The sequence below is a fragment of the Notamacropus eugenii genome, chromosome 2 (genome assembly GCF_028372415.1).
Source record: "Notamacropus eugenii isolate mMacEug1 chromosome 2, mMacEug1.pri_v2, whole genome shotgun sequence".
In the NCBI taxonomy this organism is placed as follows: domain Eukaryota; kingdom Metazoa; phylum Chordata; class Mammalia; order Diprotodontia; family Macropodidae; genus Notamacropus; species Notamacropus eugenii.
In genome coordinates, this window is record NC_092873.1 from 499,305,274 (window position 1) to 499,312,816 (window position 7,543).

A 7,543-nucleotide genomic window follows, 5' to 3' on the forward strand; every position below is an offset into this window, starting at 1 on the left:
ATAATGAGACAACATACCAGAATGTATGGGATACACAGAAAGCAGTACTTAGGGGAAATTTTATATCTCTAAAGACTTACATGGGTAAAATAGAGACAAAGCATTGGGCATACAAATTAAAAAAGCCAAGAAAGAAACAAATTAAAAATCCCCATTTAAACACCAAATTAGAAATTCTTAAAATCAAAAGAGAAATTAATAAAATTGAACATAAGAAAACAATTGAAGTAATAAATAAGACTGAGGGCTTGCTTTATGAAAAATCTAATAAAATAGATAATCTTTTGGTTAATTTGATTTAAAAAAAGAAAGGAACAATTACCAGTATCAACAATGAAAAGGGTGTATTCACCACCAATGAAGAGGAAATTAAAGTAATAATTAGGACATATTTTGTCCAAGCTTATGGCAATAAATCTGGCAATCTAAGTGAAATGGATGAATATGTACAAAAATATAAATTGTCTAGATTAACAGAAGAGGAAATATAATCTTAAATATCCCCATTTTAGGAAAAGAAATTGAACAAGCCATCAATGAACACCCTAAGAAAAATCTCCAGGGACAGATGGATTTACAAGTGAGTTTTATCAAACATTTAAAGAACAGTTAATTCCAATGCTATGTAGACAATGATTTGGGAAAGTTGGGGAAGAAGGAGCCCTCCCAAATTCTTTTTATGATACAAATATGATTCTGATACTAAGCCAGAAAGAGTCAAAATGGAGAAAAAAATTATAGACCAATTTCTCTAATGAATATAGATGCAAAAATTTTAAATAAGATTTTAGGGAAAAGAATACTGCAGCTTATCAAGAGAATAATACATTATGATCAGGTAGGATTTATACCAGGAATGCAGAGCTGGTTCAATATTAATAGAACTATTAGCATGATTGATCATATCAACAACAAAACTAACAGAATCTGCATAATTATGTCTGTTGGATTTTCTTTATTATTATTATTTTATTTGTTTTCAGTGTTCTGCAATCACTTTCATATAACTTAGATTTTCTCCCTCCCTCCCCCTCCTTTTCCCCTCTCTACCCCCTCCCTGCCTGAGATGGCATTCAATTTTATGTAGGTTCTACACTTACATTCCTATCAAATATATTTTTATCTTAGTCATCTTGCATAGAAGAATTAAAATGAATGGGAGAAATCACAAAACAAACCAAAATGTAATACAAAAACAAATGATCTGCTACAACCTGTGATTGAATTCCATAGTTCTTTCTCTGGATGTTAAAGGCATTTTGCCTTAAGAGACCATTGGGAATTTTTAAGTCCTTGCATTGCAATGAAGTTCTAAGACTACCACAAAAAATCCTTGCACGTTGTGGTTGTTGCTATGTAGTTCAGTTCATGTTTCCTTTATGAATTTGGATGGTATGCCTTTTGAAATATATTACTGATTTGTTACTGATATTGGTTTGTTGCCTATGGTTCCTTTCAGCATAATGTAGTTTCCTACTTTGCCCCCTTTTATTTTTTGAATGTTTGCTTTTGTTTTGTCAGATAGCATGATTACAACTCTCCCTTTTTTGATTCATTTGATGCATATTAATTTTTTCCTATCTTGTTACTTTTACTTTGTGTATATCTTCGTTTTTTAAGCATTTTTTAAAAACTAAGCAATAGATTGAAAAGGTTTGTTTTCTTATCTAATCTGTCACTTTTCCCCTTTTATTAGATTGCTTAATCCATTCATGTTTAAAATTATGAGTTAGGTTTATATTTTCATCTCTTTGTCTCCAACATGGTTTTTTAAAAAAAATATTATTTTTCTCCTTTTCTGCTGTAAATAGTACTCTGTGTCTTCAATTACTTTAGCTTAAACTTTTTCATGACTTTCTTCCATTTATTCTTGATCCCCCTTTCCATTGGAGTCTTCATCATTCCTTTTACTTTCCTCCTTTTATCTGATTTTTTAATTCTTCATCTTGTCCCCTCTCAGTGAAATAGATTCCTCCTTCTTTTCTTTCCCTTAAGCTTTGTTATTCAGTAATCTTTCAGTCATGTCCAAATCTTCTTGACCTCATTTGGAGTTTTCTTCACAAAAATTCTGGAGTGGTTTGCGATTTCTGTCTCCTGCTCATTTTACAGATGAGGAAACTGAGGCAAACAAGGTTAAGTGACTTACCCAGCGTTACACAGCTAGTCTCTGAGGTCATATTTTAATCCAGGAAGATAAGTCTTCCTTTTTCCTGGTCCAGCACTCTATCCACTCTGTCACCTAGCTGTTCTTTCAATTAATCATGTTCATTAGTTTTAAAATTTTTGTTTTCTGCCTATTTCCAGAGAGAGTTTCTTACATTCATTTCTTTCATTATCCACCTTCTCTTTCTATCTATTCTAGGCCCACCTTCTCTAATTCATGCTACTTATACTTTTGCAATTCTGATCTATACTCTGCATTCTTCACTGAGTCAAAACTTCTGCATTATTCATGGTAGGCTCTTCTCTCTAAGCAGTTTCTGCTATTGCCTTGTAGAGTTGGTATTATAAATTCCCTTTACCTATGTCCTTGCCCTCCTATTTACTCTTGGAGTTCCATCTCCCCATCTCTTCACACAAGACAAATGAGCCTCCTTCTTGTGGCTGTACCATCCCAGAGCCCTCACCTGAAGGGACTGAAGGTTGGCAGAATCTCAGGCACTGTCTAAGCAGTCACAGAGGGTGCTAGTTCTGGATTCCTGTTATGAGGTAATAATTTGGGGTCCCTGTTCCTTATCTGAAAAGGGGGTGACATCCGCCAATGACTATTTTGATTGCTTTTTTTGGTAAGGACCTAAGGTTTCATTGGTATAATAATGTCCTAGGGATCAAACTTCTACTCACTATAATTCTTTTATGGTTCAATTTTTAAAACAGTTCAAATCACTGATCTATTTGGAAATGTGTGATATATAATATGCAGTAATATATCTCTACTTTTTGCCTAATTAGTATCCCTCTCTGGTGAAACTCCATTTCTACCAAAGCTCCCCATGAAAAGAGAAAGCACTCAGGGTTACTGGGTGGTCAAGTAGGCCTCCCTCTCAAGGGAGCCCCACCAAGGACTAGGAGCATTCACATCAACCCAAGTCAGGCTGCCTTCCATTAGCACTAAATATTTTCAGTGAAAGAAGGATCTCAACTTATCACTTCATCAATCTAGGTAACAAGAAGATAATCTTAGCCAGCCTTCTCTTGGGTTAATCTATAAACTTCCACTACTGACTGCCCAAAATAGAAACATGTAATCCCAGGAAATTATAACAGGGTGTCATCAGTCACACTAACCTGCTTTCTCCTTCTTGGATTTCTCTCTGGGAATCTGACAGAGTTGCCTGCTGTTAGGAAGCCTTCATAAAGCCCCAGATGCATTATTTTCTTTTCAGAAAATCCTCCCAATACCCGACATCCCTTTAAAATGTCTCATGGTAAGTGTATAGACCTTTCATTGGTGTCTCCACATAGCATCCACACATTCCCACACCAGCACCCTTTGTAAAGCTTCAAATTGACAGTAGTGGAGTACTTCTGGTGCTCACACTCTAGTCTGACAAATGATTGTAGAAGGCTCCTCTAGGCTCACCCCTGCTTTGCTACTGGCAAAATTAAGGTAAACTGGCCATCCAATGAGAAAATGCGGATCTATAGAAATGTAGACCTAAAACAACAACAATATTTAAAATGATACAAATAATAGTAATAAAAGAAATTCCAATTACCTAATAACTACCAAAATTAAATGAGAGAAAAGAGTAGAAAGAAAGATAATTTTCCTCAAGGAGAAAACATGACCCTAAATAAAACCTGACCCTAGGAAATGAAAAAGGGTGCCTCCAGATCTCAGATATATGCCTTCATCTTTATCATAGCTAACACTGATATATTACTGCAAAGCATTTTATGTAGGTTGTCTCATTGATCCTCGCAACATCCCTGTGAACAATGTGTTCTTATTATACATATTTTACAGATGAGGAAAGTGAGACTGAAGAAGCTGAAGTGACTGGTCCTGGGTCACACACCTTTTAAGTTGCAACCTAATTGTACACAGGGACTATACTGGATATCATAAACCTGTGTATACAGTAGGTGTTCAATAAATATTTATCTTTGATCCCCTCGAGAGGATGGGATATTGTCTAGAAGAGCTTTAAATAAAATTTAGAACAGAGAAGGAAAGGGGAACCTTTGTTCCTATCAGTAAAATCTAGACAATCTTCAGAAGGCTGATGATCAAGAATCAATAGCAGCCTGGAAGAGTGCCTGAGTGACTGAAGCAGGATTTGAACACAGGTGTTTCTGTTTCCAAGTCAAGGATTCTAGACAATCATTATGCCACATAGCTGATTTAATAATTAGACAAATAAAAAATTGGATTATATTTAAAAAGATTTAGGACTAAATATATATATCAGTGGTATGATAGTTATTGCTATGGCAGTAGCATTTACATAGCACTTCAAGGTTTCAAAATGCAGGACATGTGTTCTGTCTTATGATCCTCACAAGAAACCTGGGAGGTAAGTGCTGTTATTAAGCCTGTTTTACAGGGGAAGGAACTGAGGCTGAGAGAAAGTGACTTACCCAGGATCACAAAGCTGGTAACGCTGAAGTGAAATCAGTTCTTCCACGCTCCAAGGCACTCACTGTGCTACCCAGGTGCCTTTAAGATAAATAAGTCCACTAGGTGAGGGGCAGCAATGGAAAGAACACTGGGTTTGGACACAGAGGGCCTGAATCCAAGTCTGGGCTCTGCCATCAGCTATCACTGGGACTTTACAAGAGTCACCTAGCTGCTCTGTGTCTGAATCTTCTGAGAAAGTTAGCCTAGATGACCTGTGAAGTCTCTGAAAGATGAATCTACATAAAAAGGGAGGAAACAATGGGAAAAGAATTTGTTATTCAACAAAATGTGTTGTGAAAACTAGATAATTTGGTGATTCATGGAGACAAGTCTGAATTCATTCTACATACTACAACCATTTCAAAATGGATCCATGATCTAAATATACTTTAAGTGATAGTGTAAAAGAATTTATAGTAAACTGAGAGTTTTCACAATTGTGGACAGGAAAAAATTCTTAATCAACTAGATCTTGAAGGAAATTCAAGGTTAGATGATAAACCAGGGAGAGGAATAAACATTTTTTCTGATTTCCACACAATCCCTGAAACTGGTCCACCACAGACCCTATGCATCAAAAATAAAGCAACTTCTACTTTCTACGTGGTGTAGGACACCTAGAAACCAGAAAAAGGTAAAAACACACAAAACAAAAATCTGTTAACTGGCCCCTACCCCGAACTCACTTAGCACCCCTCCCCCATGGTCCTCATTGTTGGGTCTCATCACAAAATGCAACAGCATACCCATTTACCCTCCCCTCCTTTCAGTGCCAGGGAGATCCTGATTCCAGGTTTGCTTAGGCCTTGAGAGCCAGCCAACATTGGTCAGCATTCTAGCCTACAGAAGCTTGCTTGACCATGACACACAGCCATACAAGCCAACAGACTGCACCATGGAGGCTGGCTTCTGTGCTGCACAAGATCTGAGAAGGCCTTCCAGTAGCAATGTCTCCACTTCCTTTCCTCTCACTCTCTTTTTAACTCTCTATGTTCTGGCTTCTGGCCTCATCATTCAACTAAAACTGTTCTCTCCAAAGTGGCCGATGATCTCAGCACTCAACTAATCCAACGACCTTTTCTCAGACCTTATCTCTCTGGTACTCTTTGTAGTCTTTGAATGAATGAAGCATTAAGTGCCTACTATGTGTTAAGCACTGGGGATGCAAGTAGAAAACCAAAGATAGTCCCTTATCTTAAGCATATGGAAGAAACAATGTAAATTCAAGATTTTTATCCCAAGTAAGATGGAGAACTCCCATGGTCAGAGGCAGAACCAAGGTGATAGAGTGATAGGAAGCAGTGAGGTGAGGCCCCTCCACAGACTCCTCCAAAAAGATCTGGATAATGTACCAGACCAATCACCCCTGTGGGGAAATTCAGAAAAAATATTTCAGTGAATCATTTGACCAGCCTAACTCAGGATAAGGAGACAGGGTCATGGGAAATGGGGGAACTCCAGAACCTAGAGAAAGACTGTGTCCCAGGGCAAGAAAGGGTCTGAGAAATACAAGACACCACCAGATCAATACCAGGGAATTCTAATGTGGACAGGTATAAATAGCAGCTCTGTCACCCCTATCCTTTTCTGAGTCATAAATTCATGGAGGCAGAGAAAGGGAGCTGTCCATGGTAGTGGAGTTCCCATATGTAGTACCAATAATGTCATACAACATAAATATCATGAAAAGAGATTAGAGAAGGGCCTTCTTATTTGTGAAAACACTTTAAGTAGCATCAAAAATAATTATTCTTTGAATTTTTCATAGAATTCATTTGTAAATAAAGTTGTTCCTAGATTTTTACTACTTTGATAATTTTTTCTTCTGATCAAAGTTATATAAATAGTTTCTTCATTTTTTCATTATGGTATTTTATATTTTTGCAAGTATCCACCTATTCCCTCTAAGTTTTCAGTTTTGCTAGCTATAACTCAGCATAATTTTTACGTACTATTTTTATTTTTCTCTTCTAGAATTATGGAGAGTTTTCCTTTTACACTTTTTATACAATTTGGTTTTTTTCTCCCTCCTTTTCATCAGAATAGCTAACTGTATATATTTCATTGGGTTTCTATACAACCAGTTTCTAATTTTATTTGGGGCAGTAGGTGGCATAGTGGACAGAGTGCTGGGCTGGACTCAGCAAGAACGACTCTTGCTCTGCCAGCAATTTCCCCATGTAGAATCCAGCTTTTATTTGATGTCGAGTCCTGGCAATTCTCCCAACTTTCTCCTAGCAGCCTCCTGACCATTAGTGAGCACAAAGAGTTGAAGGGAAGCCAGAGTAAGGGCAGACCCTGCTACTCATGGCCCAGGCTCCACTTAGGAAGGAGCAGTGCCATCCTCAGAGAGGTCTATTCAGCACTGGCAGTAAAGAGGATGTATTGCACTCCCTCTATACCAGTCTCTAAGCTAAAAATGGCAGCTCCTTTTCTTCCCCCTCCCCTCCCCCCCAAGAATTCTGAGAACTCACACTGCCCTATTATTGAGCAGTACAATTCCAGGCTGAGGTAGACCCAGGGGCCTTTGCAAACTTTATAGATCGATCTGCTCTCAGCAAGAACAAACGCCTCTGGCACTAAGATTGCTTAGGTGGTGGAGGACCAGGCCCTACATGCTTGAAATCCAAGTCTAGTTTTTTTTCCACTCCACTAAGCTGAGAATCATTGATTCCACATCTATAGGAGACCCCCCAAAATCATGTGGTTGTGTCCCCTGCCTGTACACCCATATCATTTCATCTCTGCTTTTGCTGATGAGAAAACTGTAGCTCACAGAAATAAAAGGATTTATCCTAGATCACACAACTAGAAGGAATAGGTCTAGGGTCAGAAGTCAGGTCTCCCTATTCTTTATCCTTTAAGCTGCATACATGCCTGCATTCTTTATCCTTTAAGCTTGTCTTGCTCTGTCTTCTG